The sequence below is a fragment of the Falco punctatus genome (genome assembly GCF_963210335.1).
Source record: "Falco punctatus genome assembly, chromosome: 3".
NCBI lineage: Eukaryota > Metazoa > Chordata > Aves > Falconiformes > Falconidae > Falco > Falco punctatus.
In genome coordinates this window covers 75320952-75344608 of record NC_137582.1, presented here as the reverse complement: position 1 = coordinate 75344608, position 23657 = coordinate 75320952, and the positions used below count along the sequence as shown (strand labels likewise).

The window sequence follows — 23657 nt, the reverse complement described above, 5'->3', positions numbered from 1 at the left end:
TGTATTTAGCATGTAGTTCTTGCTATGAACCTTTTAACAGTAATGTTAGTGCATCACCATTCTAACACGTGGCACACCGTGTGTAGAACGATGGCTATAGTGTGCTTTAAACATTTACTCTTTTCAATTGCAATGAATTTTTAAGGCTTCGTGTCCAGTTATGCCCCATTTTGTCAAACCTGGTAAATACCTGCATGTAACAGGTGCCTTTCCACAAAAATAACAACTGTGGCCTCAGAAAGTACAAACATCTAATTAATCTTTCATGTCACCCTCCCTCATGAATGGATTTCCAAGCTGTGCGCTGCATCATCACCACTTTCTGGAGGCCATTGATTTGGCCTGAATGTACCTCTGGGGAAAAAAGCACTACAAAAAGTGCATTCATGAATTCTAATGTGTGCCACACCATTACCTTTCTGCATATCTGATAGATAACCAAGCAAATCCGATGCATTTATGGGTGTGCAGATTTATAGACTGCTAATAAGTAGCAGCTGTTCTGGAGGTCTGCAGGTTTTGTGTGTAGAGGACATACGGGATTCCTGAGAAATGGCTACCCATTGTGTTTGCAGAAATGTAATGTCATTTTATTAGTATTATTTGTTCACTCTTTTGTATTATACTCCTCTTTGTGTAAATGTGTGTGAGTGATGGGCAGTCAGCAGGAAGGAAAAAAGATACGGGTTTATGCCATTGCTTGTTGAGGCAAAACTAACATATATATGTATGCAGGTATTAAGCCGTAAGGCTGCTAGACATTTTGTCAAACTGGCCGTATGTTCAAAGATAAGTGACAGCCACTATAATTTTTCAAAAAACTACTTGTCTGTATTACATTGAGTTATAGTCCCAAAGAGCAGCAGAAAGGGGGAGAGTCAGAATTCCATCAATCTTGTATGCCACTGTTCTTCACCCCTGCACACAAGAACAGAACAATATGGGTTAAGCTTAAGAAATAGTATTTAGGTAAATGTGACTTCTTTCATGTAACTCAGACAATTTCCTTAATTGGCAGTGCTTTTCTCAAAACTCCTGTTATAATTTTTACATGCCTTCAGAATAAATACCTCTTTCTTAGGGTCAGGCCCCGTACCACGTTGCCATGGTGGTTATTTTCATCCTTCAATAGCGTGTCTTGTTTCCTTTGTTATATTTCTAGTGAGCTATAATGTAAGCAATTAGGCATTTTTCCCTCGGAGAATGACAGAAGTGTATATTGCATAATGAATAACATATTATGTGTTTAAAAATAGTGCTTATCAGTCATTTTATTTCATAGCAGCAGCTGAGGATTTACTGAGTACTACTTGGTGGTGATACTACATAACATTTGCGGGTTGAGGAAGCAAATTAAACTCTTTTAATCTTTGGCAGTGGACCATCACCAGTAGGACAGGATTGCGCTGAGCTCATTTGTAAGCCCCTAATGAGGAGAAGGGTATTCCTAGAGACTAGGTGTGCATCCCACCACTGTGTGTGGCAGACCCAAGGGCCGTAAAAGAAAGTGTGCTCTCCTGACATGCCTGGGATCTCTAAAATGAGATTGTTCCTTGGGGGCTTCTGTGCCAATGGCTGTGCCTGCAGGTGGCTGCAAATCATGTACCTGCTCACATTTGTCAGGTCATCTTCTGCAGGGTATTTACCTTGCCAACCTCCTTGTAGCTTCCTACCAGCTGTGCAGTTATGGCTGGTAATAGAAAGCAACAGAGCACAATAGATGCAGAAATCAAAAGGTCATGTCTCTTCTCTGAATACAAAACTTGTGTTGTTGTGAGGCAAGTCGTTTTTATCCCAGCAAGGCATGAATGGATAAGGCAGAGGCACCCTTTGGCGCATTGCTCAGGTTGAAAGTTCTCACGCTCTGATAATGACTGGCTGTATGGGTATGGTGTCCTAGATGTGCCCACCAGTCAGATTCACTGACGCAAGGTCTTTGCGTTACAATGTATTATTTGTTGCAGAAAGTACTGCAGGTCTTGGGGCTTCCAGGAGGGTCAGATGTTTATCTTGCTTAATGTGCAACTCTGTCTTTTTCATTGGGTAATCCCTTTTTGTCATTAACACTGTGAACATGTGCCTTTTAGATTCTTCAGCCCATATTCCAGTTCTGTGACTGGGAAAAGGCAGTCCTTCCCCCCGCTTTGGGGTGAAAAGCCAGCAGCTACCTCTGGCTGCTGCCAAACCTCCCTTTGCTCAAAAGTGTTAGTACTAACAAGGGAGCTTCTAATGCAGAGTACCGAACATTGCCCATCTTCCCATGCACCTACACTGTAATGCTTAGCTGTTGTGTATCAGAGAAGTGTTTATTCCAAGATATATTGCAAAGTACCATTTTGTGCTGCCTTTATTTAGTTTTGTTCCATTAGAAGCAAATAGAATGCTAAAGGTACATCTGCAATACAGCCTTCACAGTATATTATCATGGCTAAGACGTTAAGGAACGGCTGCCTCAAATACGCAAATGAGGCACCAAAGAGAATATACTGCTTAGCTCTTTTATTTTGACCACTGTAACGTAGTTACTTATACTAATCTTTCATTATGTTTCCATGACTAGCAAAGACAGAGACCTAATTGTGTCTCTAGCTGTTGCTACAGCAAAGTACCTTTTAAATCATATTAACATCCATACTTGATCTTCCTACTGTTTTTGACATGTAGATCATATGATACTGTTAAATTACTCATGAAGAGTAACTGGCTCAGGCTGTATCCAAGCCACAGCATAGAAATTTATCTAGAGTGATCTGACGGAACTGGAAGAGGCAGTGACCCCTTTTCTCTTGGAAGGCACTTGACCTTTATTTCTCAGAGCATTATGAGTTCTGTACAGCATTCTACTCTAGATAGTACTTCAATACCAAGATGCTAGAAATAGTCAGAAATTAATTATTCTACTTCTGGCTGTTCAAGAAGCTATGCTTCCTTTTCTTTGGTGTGGATCTAGCAGTAGCGATGATCACGTTCTGCACAACCGGGCTGGATTATTGTAACTCACTGAAGCTGAAGATAAAAGCTCCATAGAAACTTCAGCTATTGCAGAGCGCAGCAGCCTACCTCATTAGTAGGGACAGCGCTGCAAACACACAGCGCCTGTGCTGTGTTTCATCAGCTGGTATCCCATGTGCTCTAGCCACAAACTGTGGGCTCACTCAGTGTATAACATCATCAAAGTACTAGTATGGATGCTGTTCTGTCTACAGCTTGCTACACCAGCTTCATGTCTTCGGTACAGTGCTGCTGATCACATGCCAAATAAAAATCCCTGGTGCTGGACAGAGGCAATTTTGGCTAAAGACCTTTTTCTGAGTCTCAGAGGCAGCTACAAATAGATGTCATCTTAATTTATAAGCTTCATGTTCTTTTGAAGGAACCCTACAGTAACAGAAGAGACATTTGAAGATGCGTATGTCAGAAAGGAAGGATACTGAACTTGGAACAGAGAGGAGTCCACCCTGGAGAAGTGTGTGAACTTCCAATACTGAAACTGCTGTTCTACTAATGTAGCAAGAGATGTCACATAAATGTCTTAGGTAGTTTTTTTACTGATAAATGCATCATAGTGTACTGTGGGCGGGTCTCAGCCTTGCTGTCAGGATAGGCACCAAGAGGTCATTTAGCTTCTTTATGTAGCCTGGTTCCTACAAAACAGCAAACTGCTCCCCGCAGTCCAAAGGGAGCTGTTGGCCATGCAAAGGTTTGAGAAGGGTGGGAAGGCCAGAGTAGAGGGTTGGGGGAAAGGCAGCAGGGAGGGCCAGAGGTAGCTACAGAAACACCAAGAAGATGGCTTTAGGAAAGAGCAGAGGGCTCTTGCACAATGTGCTGATGGAGGGACTTACGAAGAAAGTTTGTTTGATGACCCGTGCATGTAGGAAGATGGAAATGTCATAATTTGGCCCAGTTTTCTCCATCTGAGAAATACAAGACTGGAGAACAGAGAAGCTATGAGGGTGACTCCTCTAGGCCAGGGCTCCTCAAACTGTTTAACCAGGGGGCCGGCGCGCGGATGCAGTGGCAGGCAGCCATCTGCTGCTGCTTGGTTCCCCCCCCAACCCCCGGCGGGGGGGTCTGTAAATACCAGGGGCGGATTGAGGACCCTGCGGGGCTGTATCCAGCCCACGGGCCATAGTTTGAAGACCCCTGCTCTAGGCCATTGGGTAGGAGCACCAGGCCCTTCCAGCCCTTCTTCAACGGAGATGGGATGCTGTGCTATAGCGGGAAAGGGGGTCATCTCTTACCCTTTGTTGTGTGGACCACCACAGCTCTTACACTGCTTCTGCTGAAGGCATCTCTAAAGGTCACCTAGTTGCAATAGGATGGAGAATTATGTATAATTATATTATCCTTCACAGGATTTTTTTCTTAAAAATCTGCAGTGAAGGGGGTTGCGTGCAGTAATCTGCTTCTCTGCTTCACTGTTCTTTGTTAGGTCTGTGCTCTTACTAATTAGAATCACAGAACAATTCTTTTTTTTTTTTTTTATTGTAAGTTAAACCGGTAACTTTTTGTCCAGAAATGGAGAAAACCAGCACTGTCCTCATTTATAAGAACATTTTCCTCTCAGAAAACTCTCATTTTTCACTAAGACTAGGAAACCCCACCTTTCAGTCTCTCCCTCCTAGTCAGAGCTTTAGGAACTCTCCTAAATATGTTGCTTTCTTCTATATTCTCTCCAGTTTCTTCATGCTTCCTGGAAGTGCAGTGCCCTAAACACCAGGTGTGGCCTCCTCAGTGCTGAGCAGAGGATAATAATTGCCTCCTGTCTTTTGCATGTGGCACTTCTGCTAATATATCACACAATGAGATTTGTCTCCCCCCCACCTCAAATAGCCTTACAGTATTGGTTCTTATGCAAGTCTTAATTTGTGGTGGGTTGCAGATCCCCAAGGGGTTTTGTGGTTTTGAGGTTTCTTTTTGTTTGCTAGTTATACTCCATTGTGTACCTCTTGTATTTTGTACCAAAAATGAAGGTGTTGGCATCTAAGGACATCTGATTTCATAGTGAACTTTTTGTCCTAATGAAAGTAGTCCTCTGAATATTGGTGTATTGTTAAGGTCAGAAAGGCGTATCAATAACTCTTCATAAGGTACAGTGATCTTAATGTGATGAATAACACAGGCATTACAGCATCTGGCTTTAAAGTTAGTGAGAAGAAGGATTGATTCTACTGTTTTGTACAGATGTCCGTGGTACCTATTAGTAGAGCAGAAATAAATGAGGGTCAGCTGTTGTTTTCCACATGAAGTCAACTGTGGCAACGAGTCAGAAAGCCTTGCAGAGGCCAAAGCAAATTCTGTGGGTTTCCTACCAAAATAAGTGGCATGCCCTGCAATGCATAACACATCTTTCTCTGACCTAGGACACCTTGCTTCTAGCAGCATTTATCTCTGCAATTTAAGCAGACGTTCACATTTCACTTTCTCCAGTTAATCCTAATAACTAGCTTTTAGAAGAACATGACAGCATAACATATGGGTGGTAAAACTACTCATAAACCATAATAACGTGGCCAAAAAGATTAGATAGATAGATGCACTATGCTTATTGTGACATTCACTGATTAGGAGGTATAGCTACTTATTACAGCCATTACCTTGGTGACTTGGAAGCAGACTGAAGCTGTTATTTGAAAAACAGGTTATAAGTCCAAATTTGAAACAACTGTGTACTTACAACTTGTAAGAGATATAATTATGTTTGCAATTCTGTTCTTCAATGTGCAGATGGTAATTTTGTTCATTTATGGTTGCACACTGATAATGTTTTCTGTAGAACCAGCGTTGGCAGGATTAAGAGTGTTTTAACAGTAAGTAGGCAGCCTGTAATACATGGTTATCATTTTGTTGATAGGGTTCTGGTGGAATGAAAGCCAACCAGAAATGTAAGTTAAAATGATTCCTCACTGTAGCACCAAGACAGGCTTCCTCTGTGTGTATTTGTGTATCTGTGTGTTCTTGCATCTTACATATTTTTATTGTGTGAAGAGGTTTTTTTTTTCTTTTTCCTTCTCATTTGGAAACTTACATTAGTCTCATTTTCAATGTAGGCAGTAAAGTTGGGCATCTGCAAGTTTGTGCTTTGAGGAATAAAATTCAGTTTCTGCTCAAAGTAATTTGAAGCTTTCTATTGGTTTTTAGGGGTTGATATATTAGTATATGCCTAGGAATGTATATATGAAAGTCATAAAGAAAAAAAGTCTATTAAAGATACCCTTTTGATTTTGCGTTTTCTCAGAGTTATTCAGCAGATTTTTAAGGGCAATTAACAAAAAATTTTCAACAGCTACTCCACTTTTCCAGATTGAAAGGGAAATGGATAAATATGCAGATCAAGTCTGTAAAGTGCTTTTAAGATATTGAGGTTAGGTGTTAGAGTGTCATGGTACAGTACAGCTATTGGTACAGTTCATTATTCAAGTATTCCAGTTTTAGAATTGTGTGGCACTCTCATTTCAATTTAATTAAATAGATGTAAAAGGGTAAAAGCATAGTTATGTATCAAGCCCACTATGCATAATAAACATCCTCTATTGTTGTTTGTTGTTTAGGCAGTACAAGGAGTTTTGCAATGTGTTAAGGGAAAGGACATAGTACAATATACTACATATAATATATACACATAACATGTATTACATGCTATAGAAGTTATATGCAAGTATACATATAAAAAAGTAGACTGCATGTTACATCTATCTATAAATGTATACATGTTAAAAATTCTATATAATATGCACAGAATTAATGACAGAAAATAGAGGTGCCACGGAATGTATTGTCTTAGAATGGCTAAAATGGTTTCAGTTCTCAGAATAAATGAAAAAGCTTAATCTGGGCTGTAAGATTATTCTTCAGCAACTCAAACAAGATTTTTCCCAAAGCATCACAGGCCCCAGAACCATATGAAGCAAACTTGATTAAAGGAGGTCTAGGTCAGGAAAAGCCCTGACTAGTTTCTGTTCTTTTGTTGTCTTTTTTCCTTTCTTTTTCTTTTCTTTTTTTCTTTTTTTGTCTCTTCTACATCAGTAATTTTATGTGAGCAGCATTATGACTAAATGAGTGTGTTTTATCTTGGTTTTCCATGGTTATGAGAGATGATAATTACTCATGGAGCCCTTTGTATCCTGTTAGGACCATCCCTAAAGGATCTTCCCTTTTTCCTGTAACTCATGGGATGCAGCACTGACATGAATGGACCTTCCCGCATGTGAGGCTGTGAGTGGCTCTTCAAGAAAATGCACTCCAGTAATTGCATTGTATGCAAATGTGTTTAGTAATGTATGTACAACGTTTAGTAGCCTATAGCTTGGGAGGTGCATACTAACCTGCTTCTTTCCTGCTGTCTTTCCACTCACTCTTCTCATCTTTAAAGACTATAAGCCTGCCAAGGCACAGGATTCCATCTTTTGCTCTGTTACCATCTTTTGCCTGGTACAGTTGTTGGCAATCTAAATGTAAGGAATATTCCAGATCACTCATATTAGCTTTAGCAATGTACTCAGTATATAACCAAAACTAATTGCTTCCAAGATTGAAATGGTTACTCTGATTTCAAAAGACTATGTGGTGGTTTGTGGGACATCAAGCCCTTTGGCCCCTCCATTCCAGATGTGTTAATAAGTCCTTTATTTTGTATTATTAACACCAATTTAAAATGTTCTTCATACATGAAACCATTCCACTTAGAATATGTCAGGGTGATTTACAGTTAGATTTAAGTAATTCAAGAGCTTGGAGACATGAATGGAGATTATTGTGGGCAGCGTGTCCTCTCACAAGGCAGTGCCATTTTAACATCTAGAAAGTAATTTGGGCTCTGATTTTTTTTTTCATAAGTCAGCATGAAGTAAGCTGTCTGTGAGCCAAAAAAATCCATGAAGTAACCTGAAATAATGTTCTGAGAAAAACACAAGTGTATGTTTAAGGAAAGGAATGTTTATTAATTTTGTACCTGGGCACCAATCACTGTGGTTAAACATTTGAGTATGACCAATACCCCACAAACATACATATATTTTCAGGTCTGTTAATAAACTTGCTTTTCCCTGCCCCTTGGTGATATAATTATTGATGAAAGGCTGTTGATACTTCCTTAAATTGTTACAGCTCTGGGCAAATACTCTAACACAATCCCTGTTCTTCCACCAAGCAGCAAGGTGTCTGTCCTGTATTTAGCCACTGAAGAGTTACAAGTTTAAACATATATCCTTAAACATATATTGAAGTGCCCCATATAGTTTCTATTTCTCCTTATATCCTGGAGTCTCCTGGAAGTCAAGGCACCCACTCGCCTGGCTTGCAGGCCACCCTGCAAAGTAGCATCTTTGGAAGGCATAAGCCACAGTCCTCCTAGTTAATCCTCATGCTTTTTTGCTCCTCTCAGTTGCCCATCTTCCCAACTTTGAGCCATAAATAATGCTTTCTTCCTGCTCCTTTTCTCCTCCCTCCTTGTTGCTTCTTTCTGCAAGAGCAAAGTCTTTTTTTCAGCATAGATGTTCAAAGGTCTGGCTGGGTGGGAGTTTGATTATAGGGAATAAGGATGTGGCCTGAAAAAAATAAACCACCACAGGATGTGAGAATCTCTTTCCAGATTGTCAAAAGAGATATGGCTGGCATTGACAGCCTCTGGGGCCTGAAAATGTTCCCTGAGAAATACTGATGACTGATTATTAAAAGAAAAGATTAACTTCATGAAGCAGCTCCCCCCCTCCAATTATCAGGAGCAGATATATTGAGAACACACGTTTCCCTGGATTTTTATGCAGAAAAAAAAATCAGGAAAATCTGGAGTTTAGAGGCATGATTATTTCTCATATAATCATTAGCAACCATCTTTTGTAGAGTAGGTTGCTTTGTATGGCAGCAAAAGTGAAATGTTGGAAAGCAATCTCTCAGACAGACACTTCCTTAGTTATTAGTCACTGGCTAATAATAGTGTCATTTTTTGGGTGTGATTTAATGAATGAAATTTTAAATACTTTTGGCAAGTAATCTGAATTGTGTTAGTGACTAGATAACATAAGATAACCTTACATAGGTAACAAATTAAGTTAGCAGGCAAATATTATTGTATGTAACACCTAGGAACACAAGCTCTGCCTTTGACACAAATGCAGTCTAATAAATGGTGCTTTGCAAACATAGTCAGGAAAGTGCTAGAAGGCACCTTAAAAGGTCATCTAGTGCAGACCTGCTGACATAAGAATTAGCTTTTCTTAATCATACCCTGAAGGTCATCATGTTCCAGTTTTTTTGAAGATTTTTCTCCCTGCTGTGGTCTACAGTTTGTTGCCCTTGTGAAGTGTACTAGAGTTGCAATTTTTTATTTTTTTTTTATTTTTTTGTATAATAGTGAGAATCCACTCTGCAGTTATGATAAGAAGGTGGAGGGAGAGGGGAGAGGAACAGTGGCTTGGATACATCAGACCAGGCTTGGATTTCCTGGGGATGGGAGGGGGATGATGTTTTGGGTGTTCACAGGTTTGGATTTATTGTGTCTTGTGGCAGGAAAATGCTTTTTCCCCCTTTTCCCAAAGCTGGTTTGAGCAGTTGTCTGATGCTTCACACATGATAACCAGCAGTCAAAGTCAAACTCTAGCTGCTGAGTAGTAGGCAGCCCAATGCAGTCCTGAAAGCACTAGGCATGCTCAGTTAGCATGTTGCTTTGCTACTCATTAACAGAAAAGCAAAGGCTTTCTGCCAGAGCCCTGCTGTTACAGGAGGTTAAGCCATGGAGGGTGAGTAGCAAAGCTGGTGTCTCCGGGTGGAAAAGGTTCTTCTCCTGCTCAGGTGCATGTGGTGTGTTGCATGGGTGACTAATGTACTATGATCATCTACAGCAGGTCAGTGAGAAAAAAAGAAGAAAAAAAATTGATCCAGCAACACTGTGGCAGGTGGGGCATCATCTGCTTTCCCTCCCTTGGGAAGACTGGGACTCTTACAGCAGGGGGCGGCTGTACGATGGGCAGGGGGGCAGAGCACTGACCACTGTCTTGGGTGTGTGCAGTTCTTCAGGCTTTGTGGCTCTGGGTTGGAGAGGTAATAACCGTCCTCCTTCCTAATGCGCGTTAGGGCATGGGTGTTCATAGCTAAACCCAAGGAGCTGTTCTCTCTGCATTGTGGTGATGCCTACAGATGCTCTGTGGATTGGGACTGTGTAGCGCCCTGACACAAACTCCTTCAGCAGCTGCAGTCTCACGCAGGTGGTGCCAGAGACTGTGCTGCCTTCAGGGAACACTGCTATACGGCTTGCAGTACCTTTAGGAGAGCATCTTCCTCATGACCTTCTTGCTACTGGTAGTTCCTCATTCAAGACTCAACTGGGTTTGTGTCATGTGAAAAGGCAGGCAGTTAATTCATGATCTCTGCAGATGCCCTACTTGGTAAGGGCGTACACACAGTGTACGTGACCAATGGAGATACTAAGGGTTGTGAGACTGTGAAAAGGACTGTGATTTAGGGTCAGTATTCTGTTCCTCTTTGAGTCAGACTCCTCAAGACAAATGTAGCGAATTGCTTCAGTCAGCCACACGCTGTACCGCAGGCTAATTTCTGTTTGAATGCATGACATATGAGTACCTAAGCACCGTCATTCATTAAGAACTTGTGTTTTCCCATGGATAACACTGGAATCTGGAGCCTCCAGCTGAAAGGACAGTTACTGCCTTCCTCCTTGATAAGCATTAGGTGACCTCAACAGTGAGAGAGGGTGTTGTTCACACTCAACCAGCTCTTATGCTTTGTATGCTACTAGATGCTCCAAGTAGCATCATAGGTTTCTGGTCTCTGTCTTTCAGGTGGGCAATGCCTGTCTTAGAAAAGGTAATACTGGAAGGAAGCAGTATTTAATCAGAGTGCAGCTGTTTAGTTATTAACTCTTCCCTTCTATTAGGTATTTGAACTGCTTCTTTTTCCTGGAAATAGAATTTGGCACAACTAATTTCTATCTCTTCTTTTACTACAAAAGTCTTTTGTTCTTAGTTCTGCCTTCTCAGAAGATTTCTGTTGCCCTTTCAGCCTTGGTGGTTGTTACCCACTTGGTTCTAAATTGGTATGTATTAAAAAATTATATGGACAGGCTGCCTTTGGTACTTAAGAGGTCTTTATCCCCTGCAGAATCTGAGTGACCTGTAATAGTTAACACATTTCTTTCAAAGACTCCAAGAAGGAACAGTCAATCAGCTTGTAAAATAATAAAAAAAAAAAAAATTCTCTTGCCCAAGATCAAGCAAAAAGTCCGGGAGAGGGGACGTGAAGCAAGGGTCTCTTTTAGCCTAGTTTGGTAACGTATCCTAGACCAGCCAGTCTCTGATAAAGGCAGTCAGAAGCATGCAAGGGGATGTTTAATTTTGGCAACTGCAAAGGTCATGTCTTCGAAGTTGGTATTGTCTGTGTGGATTATTTCTTCTTTATATTTTTATTCACCATTTGCTCTTGATCACAACTTTTTTATTATTTTATTATTATTCTTTATATGAAATGTCAGCACTTAATCCAAAGAAGGGCTAAATTCTTGTAGAAAGGTCAATGGTAACTTTCATAACTATAACAAAAGTAGCATCAGGTCCCTGTTGATGTAAATCATAGGGGAGCTTCAGAATTGCATTTGAATTAGGTTGCATCCTTATCCCAAACCTTTGTTGCATTTTCTCTTTGTAACAAGTTGGCGTTGCAAAATATTTGGTTTTTTATACAAATGCAATGGGCTTGTAGCTGTCCAGACCTGTCAAATACTGATAGTTGTCCCAAAGGCATCACCCAAGGACCTGCCAGCCCAGCAAGTACACACAAGTTAGTTTTAGCAGCGCTTGTGCTTGGTTCAGTGAATCGGAGGTAAATGGGGGTAGTCATGAGGTTTCAATGTGTTGCCTACCTATCGGCTGCAGGGCATCGTGGTGGAAGAATGGTAGAAATAAAAAGGCCCAGCAAGGGTTAATGTACTGTAATGACTGACTGAAAAAAACATGTTCAAACACTTTGTAATTTGTGTAATACCTTTTTTTGTTAATGAGCTGAAGCTGGGGAGGGGTGCAGCTGCTTGGGGGCAGGGGAGGGTCAACCAGGGGTTTGAAGCTGTTTAACTGTACACTTGGTCTCTAGTAATGTTAGGTGATTTTTAATTTACAATAGTGTTTCAGAATAATTGCTCTAGTCCTTTTTCCGCACTTATTCAAAGTCCTCCTAATGTTTTAATTTCCACCCCAATGGAACATAAAGTGAATAAACAAGGAAATGAGTGGAGATGTATGAAATGATGGTCTTACACTTAACAAGCCTGTTTGTTTTTTCACGCTGCTGAATAAATCCTCTGTGGTTTACGCTGCAGAGGTCAATGTTTTGCAGTAGAAAATGACTGGTTACATGTCAGTTTACTCCAAGAGTTCATCTCAATTACTGGATTTGTCAAACATGACAAGCCTGAATGACTGTGTGGTGAAAATAGCACACAGTTTGACTATTAAAGTAATTGGAGCATTGACATTTAACCGAACTGCAAGAGAATTGCAGTAATAAGTCTGAGGAGCACAACCACAAGCAATGCAGAGAATATTTTTATAAAATCACCAGTAAAACTGGTGCTTTCTTGTGTTTTGATTAATGTAAATTTTAGTATCTTTTCGATTTAAATGATAAGATTAAAAGGAAGAGATAGTTCCTTTTTGCTACTTTTTTTGAAGAAATGCTAAGATTTGTATAATTGGAAATTCCATTAATTTAATATACACCCTGGTGCAGTTTTAATATTCTTACACATAATCTGTGTATGCATTGTTAATGCCCTTATAAAGTATATAGGCTATGCAGTTTAAAATGTATGTATATACATGTACATGAAGATCATAATGTGATGATCATCACGGATTTATGTTATAAATATATCAGTTGCTTACTGGATCTCCGCTTGCTACTCTACCTTGCTGAACAGCTGCTTCTGGGTTTTCAAGCCTGAGATGTGGGACTTAAAGTTCATTGCTTTGGTAAATGCAGAAGACCTTTTCTAAAATGATTTAAAAGTCATTTACTTGTATCCATCTACAATTAGATTTTTGGGGGTTTTTTTTAGAATTTATTTCTGGTGGTAAATCCTACATACATTGACTTTTTTGAGACATATTAAGACTTTGGAGAACAGTATAACTGTCAATCACTTTGGATAATTTGGATTTGTGCTTGTGGATCTGACTTTTACAGTCTGATTGTAAAAAAACCCTGATTTTCACAGTCACCAAAATAGTATTTTAGACAATGTCTTAAGCCACAGACTCTTCCAATGTCTCTGGAGCAGGAATTGGAATAATAATAATAATTTATGACATTGCTCTGAGGGGGGTCATCCTCAGGTGACTTACCTTTATTTTGGCACATTAATTTTACCTTATTGGAACTTGAAAATATGTTACCTCCCAATGATGGGAGCGAGTCTTCATGTGGATATTGGGAATCTCCTATTCCTGGTGAAGTAAACCAGACAGATAGTAAAGTAATCGCAAAAGGAGCAAGAACATGGTACAACCAATGATGCATCTAAAACACCTTAATTACATTCATTTGTAAATATATTTTTTGCGAAGAAGGTTAGAGGTATGGAGTGATGTTTGCCACTTCCACAGTCACATCTTAATTATTGTAATATCACAGCACCACAGAGCAGTACTCTTTAAAAATTAATCTGTTACTTGCCTTGACTTGCTTAAGTCCCATCTCTATAGAGCAGTTGAACATTATGCTTAAATCCATCTCCCTTGTGTAAATCTAAGTATGTGTTTTAATCCTTTTGATTTTGGTGAGACTTACACATACAGGCAAGCCTTTAGCTCAGTAGAAACAAACCTAAGCATAGATTTAACTGTTTTACTGAATTTGGGACGTGACTGATCCAAAGCAATGCTTAGTCACAGCCTAAGTGGCCTTCCGTAAGGACAGACTTTCCAGTATTTCCCTATAGAGAAAATAAAGGACTATTCAAGGAAATACAGCAGATGCTTGGTTAACTGTTTGTTGGCCTTAGTGTGCAAATGGAGTATTTGTTAGGACCAGAACAATATATTGGAAAAAAGAAGCAGGTAAGACTGGGAGGGGGGGGAATGTCCCCCTGAATTACGCTTCAACTTTTTGAAGTACATTCACATTCTGTAAAACTAGTTATCTCCTCCTCTATTGTTGATGTAAATCCAGTCAGTGTCCTGAAGTTGCTCCTCATTTTACCCTAGTTTAATAGAGATCAGATACACGTCCCCACAGAATGAGCTCCTGTTTCAGAGCTTAAGTGGTACTACCCCTACCTGACCTAAGTCCCTTTGCTTTGAGTGTCATGGCACATTGTGGTTGTCCATCTCCCGCTGTTCTTGCCAGCTTCTCCTAGAATTTAATTCTTAAGATCCAAATTCATACTGAAATGTTCTTCACAAAAAGGGGCTCAAGTACAATGAAGTAAATAAATGAAAAGGAACAGAGAGCTGTTTACTTTTCTGGAGTTTGGAGGGCTGAAATAGGAATTTGTGCATGCCAGGAGAAACTCCCTACTTCAGCATTAAACAGTTTAGACAATTTTAGCTGCCAAGGTTAGTGTAAAGTCCCAAATCAGTCATTTGGAACATCAGGTAGGGAGGAAGGATTATTTGGCTGTGCACTATTCAATGGAAGTAGTGTCCTCCAAAGGAGAAACATCCATCCAGTTACAAGAAAAAAGCATCATGATTCTGATGGAACAATAAAATAGCAAAATAATTTGGAACCTCTTTTTTCAAAGCTTCTCAAGTAAGAAGGAATGAGGTAAAAACTGGGAGCAACCTTACCTGTCGGTTCTTGGGCAGAGGGGTGAAGGCAGAGTGCACTCTGACAGTGGGAGAGCAGCATAGCCTGTGCTAGCTGTGCAGCCTGTAACCGTGTTCTGAACTTTGAGATGATAGAAACTGATGCAGAACAGCTAGATACCAAATCGAGTAAATGAACATCCAGCAAAAGGCTGCTGCTGGAGATCTTCAAAGCAACAGGAGCACCTTGTAGGAGTTTTGCATTATAGATAGGCTTAAAGTCTGAATACAGTGATGTGTTGTTCTTGAAAGAAAGAAAATACTAGGGAAGTCTTGTAACTGACTACCAGTCAGTCACTGTCACTAGAGACACTTGGACGGGTGCCAGTTGTGTTGGGACTTCTGAGATGACCTGCAAAAATCTCAGGTGGAAGTGCACTGACTCCAAGATACCAAGTTATCTTCTAGTTACTGGCCCCACAAGGAGAAGATGTCGGCCTGGTGAGGCCTAAAACTAGTAACTCTAAAATGCAAGAGTTACAATCAGTTAAAACACACAAGGCTGTTTTGCTCAGGTTTCATTCTGGTAGGTCTGCAAACTTGCCTGAAGATCCAAAGCCACACAGGCAGAACTGCTTGTCTAAGAAGAAATTTCATCTGCTTGGTGAAATGAGTTATAACAAGTCTCATTGCAGAGATTTATCAGTGGTTGGGGCAACAAAAGAATGTGAATTGCAATATACTTTAGCAAATCCTTTTGTGGGTATGTTACGTGGAGCCGATGGCGAGCAGGGCTGGATTTTGCTCTGTGGGCTGTGATTGAAGACCTCTGTTGATTCATGTCAAGGCAGTTTGAGAAGTTACTGCCAATTACTTTGCCCTGCCTCTGCTGGAACTCCTTATCCTTGAGATAAACCAGCAAAAAGTAGTGTGCCTGCTCTCCAGCCACTGCAGCTCCCAGCCCGAGGGCAGTGTAATCTACCTTCAGGTTTTCTTTGGCACTGAAGAAGCACATGAGCTGAGGTGGCTGGGGACTCTGAGTCACTGACTAACCAGATTTAACTATGGCAATGAAGTGGTGTGGGAAGAGGGTGGGAGGACGGGCGAACTCTTCAGTCACTGCTGTTAAATCCAGTAGGGATTGTTTTGCAGTGTGCTTACTGTCCACGTTGCAGAAGTTGCAATGAACCTTTTCCTTCCTGCAGCATGGTTGATCAGTATTTTGGTATGTTCAGGGGATGAACAGGCCCTGTATTAGCCAGCAACTGTAGTCATCTTCTAATTGACCTTTAATGAGTTTGCTTGGAAAAGACTTGATGTATAGGAACTGAGTATCAAATACAAGTGAGTAAATAATGACTAGAATGGAGCACACTCACCTACCTACATTAGCTTAGTGTTTTCTGGAGATAAGAGCTTAGTTTGGCTCCTGTAACTGTTTCAGGGCACAAATAAATACTATCAAGTGACAAACGCCTAACCACGCAGTCAGTAGGTATAAAGCAGTTGTACAATTCAAAGCTGCTTCTGGAGTAATTTTTAAGAAACTGTCAAACTCATTCAGTGTGATAAGAATGGTGCATTTATGTTGGTTGCAGTTCTGTGATTCTTCTCTTTTAGCAAGTTTTAAACTCGGGATTAGAGTCTGCTTTTTTTTGGATGGGGAGAGTGTCTTTTTCAGACATGGAGATGTCCAGAGGACCTTCTGCAGGGATCTAAAGTTTTGAATTAACACTAGAGAATGTTTTGTGATGCATCATGTTATTTTTACAGGAAAAGATGGACAAGTCCATGTATTTCATCCCTTTATTCATGCTTACATGACAGTAAGCTTTGAAAGTAAACCATATCTACTTGTAAGGTTAATATAGGCTTGACGTGGAAAGGCACTTTGACATTGGTATAGTGCTTAACTGAGTATAAAGGCATGGGAGTAGCTTCTTGAAATGAAGAGGTAACCTGGGGCTCTATTCAACGTAATTCAAAAGCCACCTCAAGGAGGAAAGGGTTTGATTCTCCCTTCTTCCTCTCTGTGAGGGACACAACTGAGCCTCATTTTTTAAGAAGGAGTTTCACTGTAGCCCTCACGGAGAAGCAGGGAAGTAGGAAAGGCTGGAAGGAGACCTCCTAACATGTGCTAACATTGCTACCATGAGACAGCATAATTTAATCATCATGATTTTCCACTAAAACGATGTGAAAATGCTTTAGTTTTATAATATGGAAACTTTGAGACTTTCTGCTGAGTTTTGCTTTTGCATTTGGAATCTCTTTGAACCCAGCATTCAGGTCTGCAGGCTTACCAGCTTCACTCATAGCCAAAGAAAGCATTCGCTCATATAAAACCTACAAAGTCAGAGCTCTGTTTCATACTAAATTATTATTAGCCTGTTCTTAATAGCAGAACTCTCAGCTTGCTTTGTTGTTATTTTTTGGTAAGGGAAAAAAATAAACTTGCTTTTATTTTTAAGTTGGGTTGGGTTATTTAAACTGAATGTGACACTCAGACTTCAAAGAATCCTGTGCAGTACATTTTTAATCGGTTGTTTTTAATGAATTCTAGTCACTAGGAAATACTGTTATCTAGGTCAGATTTTTTGAATATTGTTTTTCTGTGGCTGTGCATCCTGCTGTGCTTTCTCTAAAATGAGCTCCCCAATGATGTCTTATTGTTTTACTCTCTCACAGCTTCCTGGAGTAACTTTCCTAACTGTAAATGTAGGGTTGCCTTTGTTTTTCAATACAAATGTACCAACGGCTGAACCAACATCCACCCATCTAAGAATCAGTCCTAAACTTTCTTGGGGGACAAGGAGGAATGATGTAAGCTACCTCAAAGTTTTATCCTTGATTGAACTTTTGCCTCCCTGGAAGGATTGGAGAAAAGATGATCAAACCAGAATTTACTACTGAATTTCAAAGGTATTGACATAACTGCTTTTTAGCTACTCTTAGCAAAATGGCCTTACCCAAACAGCAGAGCAGAACATCACCTGATGTTATGGATGGGCTCCTTGAGGTTTCTGAGCATTTCAGTTCTTTCAGGCTCTTCAATGAGACATCCTCTAGCTATACTGTAGCTCATCTTTTAGTATGTTTCCCCAAGAGACTTCTCAGTGCCTTGAACAGAAAAGCATCAGTACTGTTAGCTGTGCTTACAGGAGGGGATGCCAAGCAGTGGTCACTCAAGATGACCCAGCGGATCTGTGGCAGGGTAGGAACTTGCACCAGTTTCTCTTCAGCTGGCCATCCTGCCCCTTTCTGATACCACATTTTCTTCAACACATTACATGGATTGCGCACGTACCTCCATGTTCATCCACAGAATACCAGTACTCAGCTACAGTTTCTTTATTTGATTGACAACAGTCTCCACTCCTGGTGGAATGATTACTTACCTGAAGATATTTCCAGGGTAGTCTAAACAGGTAGATGTTTTTAACTTCTGTGTTTATTGATAATTTTTTTTTGTTACTGTGCTAAATAGATAGCCTTACCTGGCAGCAGATACTGTGTGAGCTGACACGAAGTTCATGTAAGAGGCTCTGGTTTAGAGGCATTCAGTCAGAATCCAGGATGGCAGATTAAATCCACACCATTGTCTCCACATACGGTTATTTACACCAAATATTTGTGCCACCAGTGCCTCCCATGTTAACCGCGAAGACTGCTGCAAGAGTATGTTGTCAGGAGAGGATACGTTTTCAAATAATAACGTGAGGTGGAAACATTCTTGTGCAGCATGACGTGAACTCACCAAGTCTTTCCAGTGAAATCCCATAAACTGGGGGATTTCTACAGAAAATCTTACATGGACTACACAAAATTGCAATAGCTAATTAAATTATTGTATGCATTTTCTTAAGCATATCTTGGGCAGGGAGATTCTTTTCAGCTCACTGAATAAAGTAGGGTGTCTGCCAGAAAATTGCCCTTTGCACAGACACACCTGTAAATAGTAGTGTTGGTTTTGTCTTAACAAAGTGATTCTTGTCTTGTGTTTTTTGCATCATAGAAATATTAAAACTAGTTAGTAATTGTGGCAATTTGCTATGTGGGCTATTAATTTTTGGCAGTGATGTAACAGGTCAGCATATAAGCAGTTGAAAGGAAAAGCCAGTTTTGTGATCTAAATGGTTAAGAAGAGAAAAGCAGCAAAATAATGTGGAGTTTATATCAGAATGAGGATACTGAAAGTGAAGAGATGAGTAGAAAGCTGGATGACAGCCTGCTGAAAGTACCTCTAGAGTAACTCAGTGCTCCCTGTTTTGGAGCTCAGGTGTTGGGTGTCCTGGACTTCCCATCTTACTTACATTAATGGCAAACCTCAGCAGTCTGCAAACAAGGGCTGTAGCAGAGGACTTGAGCAGTTGCTCTTAAAAGCTTGAGCTTGGGCTGATGAGGTAGAAATATGGTTTCTTTTTGCTGAAGAAGAGAAAGGTTGGATAGAGTCACTGGTGCCAAATCTAAGTAAAGCAGACTGGTCCCAAGGAGTTTTGAGCTCTGTGAATGCTAGCTTGGATTGTTAGTGTTAATATGAGGCTTCATTTTAATAAATGAATAAACAAACAAACACAATACTGCACCTTTACTAGAAGTTTGCAGCTGGCATTGAAGTACAGCAAAAAAGAGAGATGTGGACTTCAGCCAACAAGAAACCCAGCCACTTAAACTGACCTGACCTGGTATAATTTTATTTTCAAGTAACACAAGGACTTCAAATGCACTTGCACAGATGGTGGATAATTGACTTCTAGTAATGAATGCTGAATGTGGAGGTGCCTGTGCTGTTCTTTATTTTGTCAGCCTTTGACACCATTGATCACAAGGCTTGTTGACTCATGTGCTGTATGATCTACTTTACACCTAAGTTAAGTGTTCGGACAGGTGGTCAGCATAACAACTTTACCTAAGTCTTATTAAAACCCTAGTTTGAAAATTTAAGAGGGACTTAAAGCTTGCCGGTCCTCTGCAAAAGGAAATTTCTTTGAGGTGAATTTTGGTGTCTGAAGGAGCACCTGGCTGTGGATTTGTATTTCAGTAAGCACCTGTCTCTAGGTGCTTAGATCTCCTAGCACTCATTGCTGACAAGGTAATGCAGTGCATTGGGAAGCGTCTGTGGAAATGGAGGCTTTTTTTAGTAGCAGTTTGAAGATAAAACCATCTCCTCAAGCCTTTGACAGTTCCATAAACACGCGTTTCTGGTTTTATTATGCAAATTAGGTGTCATTAAAGACCAGCTGTGGTATTTGGTTTGGTTTTATTTCTATACATCATATTTGTGCTGAAGACCTATATCCTTAGAAAGTACTTGCACCTTTTTATTAAATGTTACAATTCTTGCTGAAGCATATTTTTTGGACATCTCTGACCAGTGACATTTCAAGATCAGGACCTTTGAGGTTCAGTATGTCGAACAAAATGTTATGATTCTTTTGTTTCTACCTTCAGATTCATTCATTGAGATAGCTGAAACTGTGCCTGGTGAATCAACAGAGAGCTGTATCTTGCCCTCTTCAAAGCTGTTGGGCAGGGATAGGAGAGAACAGCAGGGTGGCATTTGGAGGTAAATATTTTTCTCCACAGCCTCAGTTGTCTTTCCTCATGTAAGCTTGGTGATGCTTATAATCGGAGTGGGAGTACTGTCTTGTGTTAATTGTGCTTTCTCAACAAAGGAAGAGTTCAATGATCTTCTATTTTTAACACAGACAGTGTTTAAAGATGAAATAATTTTGATTAATGCTTGTCCATGTTAAATGGCTTCATTTAACAATATGATTTCATTAGCAGTGCAATTTAGTTCTAACCTAGTGCATTTTATACAACAGGCAAGGCATGAGAGATTGACAACTGTTTTTTTCACCTGTCTCCTATGATGCTAATGCCTCTGCAGCCCTTCTGCCATGCCTGCAAAGAACAAAGCTTGGTCTTTGCAGGGTGTCACTCCTCATTTCATTACAGAGAGGCAAAGGACACCTTTACTCTTAGATTTTGCCCAGCCCAGCCAGGGCTACCAGTCTGTGTAAATGCAGTGCAGTTTAAAGCTTCTTGGAACGTACCGGGGAAGAGCTTAGTTCAAAGGTTTTATCTGAACAAAGTGCCCAGTCAAGGAACTGACACTTTTTGCGGGGTGTCTTCTTAGAAAACTGGGCCCTGTCATTCATCTCAAATGTTTTAACCATTCAATAAAGTGTCAGTCTGTATCACTGCTACTATTGATAATGGAGCCTGGTTTCCAAAGGGAATACATGGGTTCTTGTTCTTTACTTTCTGCTCCTGTATCTATTTAATCACACGTTGGGAACGGTCTGCCTGACAATGTAGGTTAAGGAGTGGGATTCTTGAGGAAAATAAATGACCAAAGTAATCTAAAGAAGTTTTAGGGACTTTCAAAAGTATATCAAACCCAACAGCAGGCAAGGTCCCACTTTACGCTGGGCTGTCAGCATGCCCCATCTGAGCCAACTACCCTCAGTGCAACCCCTTCGTGGAAATGGGACCCGGCACGCCTTCAGTTTGCAAGGTGGCCCCAGGCCTTCCCTCTTCCTCCTAAACTGGCACGTTGTGCATGCCTTCAAGTGCAACAGTGCGGTGGTTCACTGAGCAGCCTAGGCTTCTGCTCCCCCTCTTCAAGGTGTGTGAGAGTGGAAGCCAACAGGCATCCAGGCTTTCTGCAGGTTCCCAAAACTTACTTCCCCTTTTTGGGAGCTGGAGGAAACATCCAGATCTAGACAATGTATACATTCAATATCTTCTCAAAGCTAAAGATAAAACAACTTGTGCTTTTCAAAAGAAGCAAATGATAAAACACAAGATGCTGCAGTGCTCAGAACCCCTCACTGAAGATGGGGCAGAAAGAGAAAGCAAGATAAAAGATGTTAGCGCACAATGTTTAAGCAAAAATGCTCAGTCCTGCTACTGAGTTCTTTAATACATCCTAAAGCAGTAGTAGGGATGTAGTCTTTTTTGCTTGGCAGTTCATCTTTAAATGAAGAAAATAGCCCAATAAAGTGTATATATTCTTGAGCATCATGAAGACACAGGCTAATGTTCAAGTACAGGAGCTGAATAACAATAGCCTAAGGGTAAATGCCTTTACATGTCTAAGAACAGCAAAGAGACTTTATATCTGTTATCTTTAATACATCTTAATGGACAGTGATGGATTTACTCTAACTTTTCATTTCACTAATTGACTCTCTAACACCTACCACCTACATTGTAACAAATTAATCTCATGCTTGTGTTTTGGGCTTTTTTAAAATAAAGGTGTGCTTGTAGACAATTTATCTACTATTTCCATTGCCATTGATGTGGCTGCCATTTATTCCTGTGGCAGAGCTCCTGGTGGTTTCCACAAGAGGAGTCCTTGGCTTTTAATTATTTTTAAAGTATTTTTATTTCTTTTCTTTTAAACTAAGGTCCAATGTTTAAAAATCCTACAGCAAGTGTATCTGAGTATTTTTAGCACTGTAGATTGGAGCCTAATCTGCCTTGCCCTTCTCTATGCAGTAATACCAATAAGCCAAATTAATTTACTCTAGACTTTTATTAGTCCCACTGAAAACAACATCGCGTGAGACTGAGGTAGTAAAGGCTTTGTATGTGTAATTTGCATATATATTTTCAGAAAAAAAGATTTTTTAAAAAAATTCCGCTAGCTTTGTTTGACCAAGTTTGTGTACAAATACAACGAGACAACTAACAGCACATAATGCGTCCTGTATCTGTGGACTTCTGAAGAGCCTTCAGCTCTCAATGCACAATTGAAAATACATTTTCAAATAGGGCTACACCTTCAATAAGTAACATCTACACAGTCAAATATGATTGTCTCTTATTTTTTTAAAAAGAAAGTTATTAGTTGCACATTTCATTGAAAAAAAGGCTCATCCTAATGCTCAGTTTCAAGGGACAAATTACTCTTTTTCAAGATCTGGTTCAGAACATGCTGTGCTGTTTGGATGATGACTGGATTTGTGTCCATGCTGATTTATTATTTTTGAGAGTCATGACTCACTGTAAATGGGTCTGGGGTGCTCTGGCTCCATTGTGTTCATTTCTCTGTGCCCTGTTAACTTCTTATGCACTCCAGACATTCTTTTTATGCAGTGGCCTGGTTTTTTGTCTTTTTCTTAGTATTGTACAATCTCCCACCACTGACATGGTAAAAAATTGCATCATCAATTTTATTCTTGTTATAACATTACCCTGGAATCTTCCAGGCAGATTATCATATGTTAGCAGTGTAGCAACTGCTTTCAGAATAGAGCAGGATCCCTGGGGCTTCTCTTCCTGGGCAGTTTCCTAATAATGTGCTCTCCAAGGCATCTCTTCTCTCTTTCTCTTATCCAGCAGTGGGCAACTATTCCAAAGGGTGCTTCTTCCCAGACCCACGGGTCCAGTCCTCTGCTCATTTGTTTAGCAGTGCAATCAGCACCACCGTTCCTAGCAAGATGAATTTTACTGCTGCACGGGTATGAAAATAGGAGCCACAGAGGCCTAGATCTATTGGAAAGTGAAGAATTAATGCAACAGGAAACACCAGCTTTCCTTACTTTCGCTGAACATTTTAAATGCCCTTCTAATAAAATAAATCATCTCATTGAAGTAGTTTCCTACTGGTTTTGTGCTAAAGCTTGCCAATTTCCCAGCTGCCTGCTAGTCAGTACAAAGACAGGTAGCATCCTCTGTGTGCGTTTTTAACCCAGATTCTTCATTCGCTTATGTCAGTGTTTGCAGTAAACAGGAATTTGCAATAATCAAGTGCTGGATCCTGTTGTCTTGTGACTAAACTTTTCAATCTTTGTTATTGCTACCCAGCAACTGGATAAAAATAGAGGGGAAAAAGCCTTAAATACTTAATAACAATACAAGTGAAGACCATTTAAAAAATGAATATGC

The 23657-nt window shown here is 40.2% G+C and overlaps 1 protein-coding gene across 20 annotated transcripts in view; it reads left to right on the top strand.

Moving 5' to 3' along the window:
- Positions 1–23657, top strand: part of LOC308060006 (poly(rC)-binding protein 3-like) — a 528829-nt gene that overhangs the window by 415293 nt on the left and 89879 nt on the right. For 11 of the 20 annotated variants that reach the window (XM_080378167.1, XM_080378169.1, XM_080378161.1 and 8 more), the window contains one exon: positions 7132–7278. The exons of 4 other annotated variants lie outside the window; for them this stretch is intronic. The gene's annotated coding sequence lies outside the window, so the exon portion shown is untranslated. The remainder of the gene's footprint in view (positions 1–7131; positions 7279–23657) is intronic. 5 more of the 20 variants (XM_080378168.1, XM_080378157.1, XM_080378160.1 and 2 more) reach the window with 2 other exon arrangements.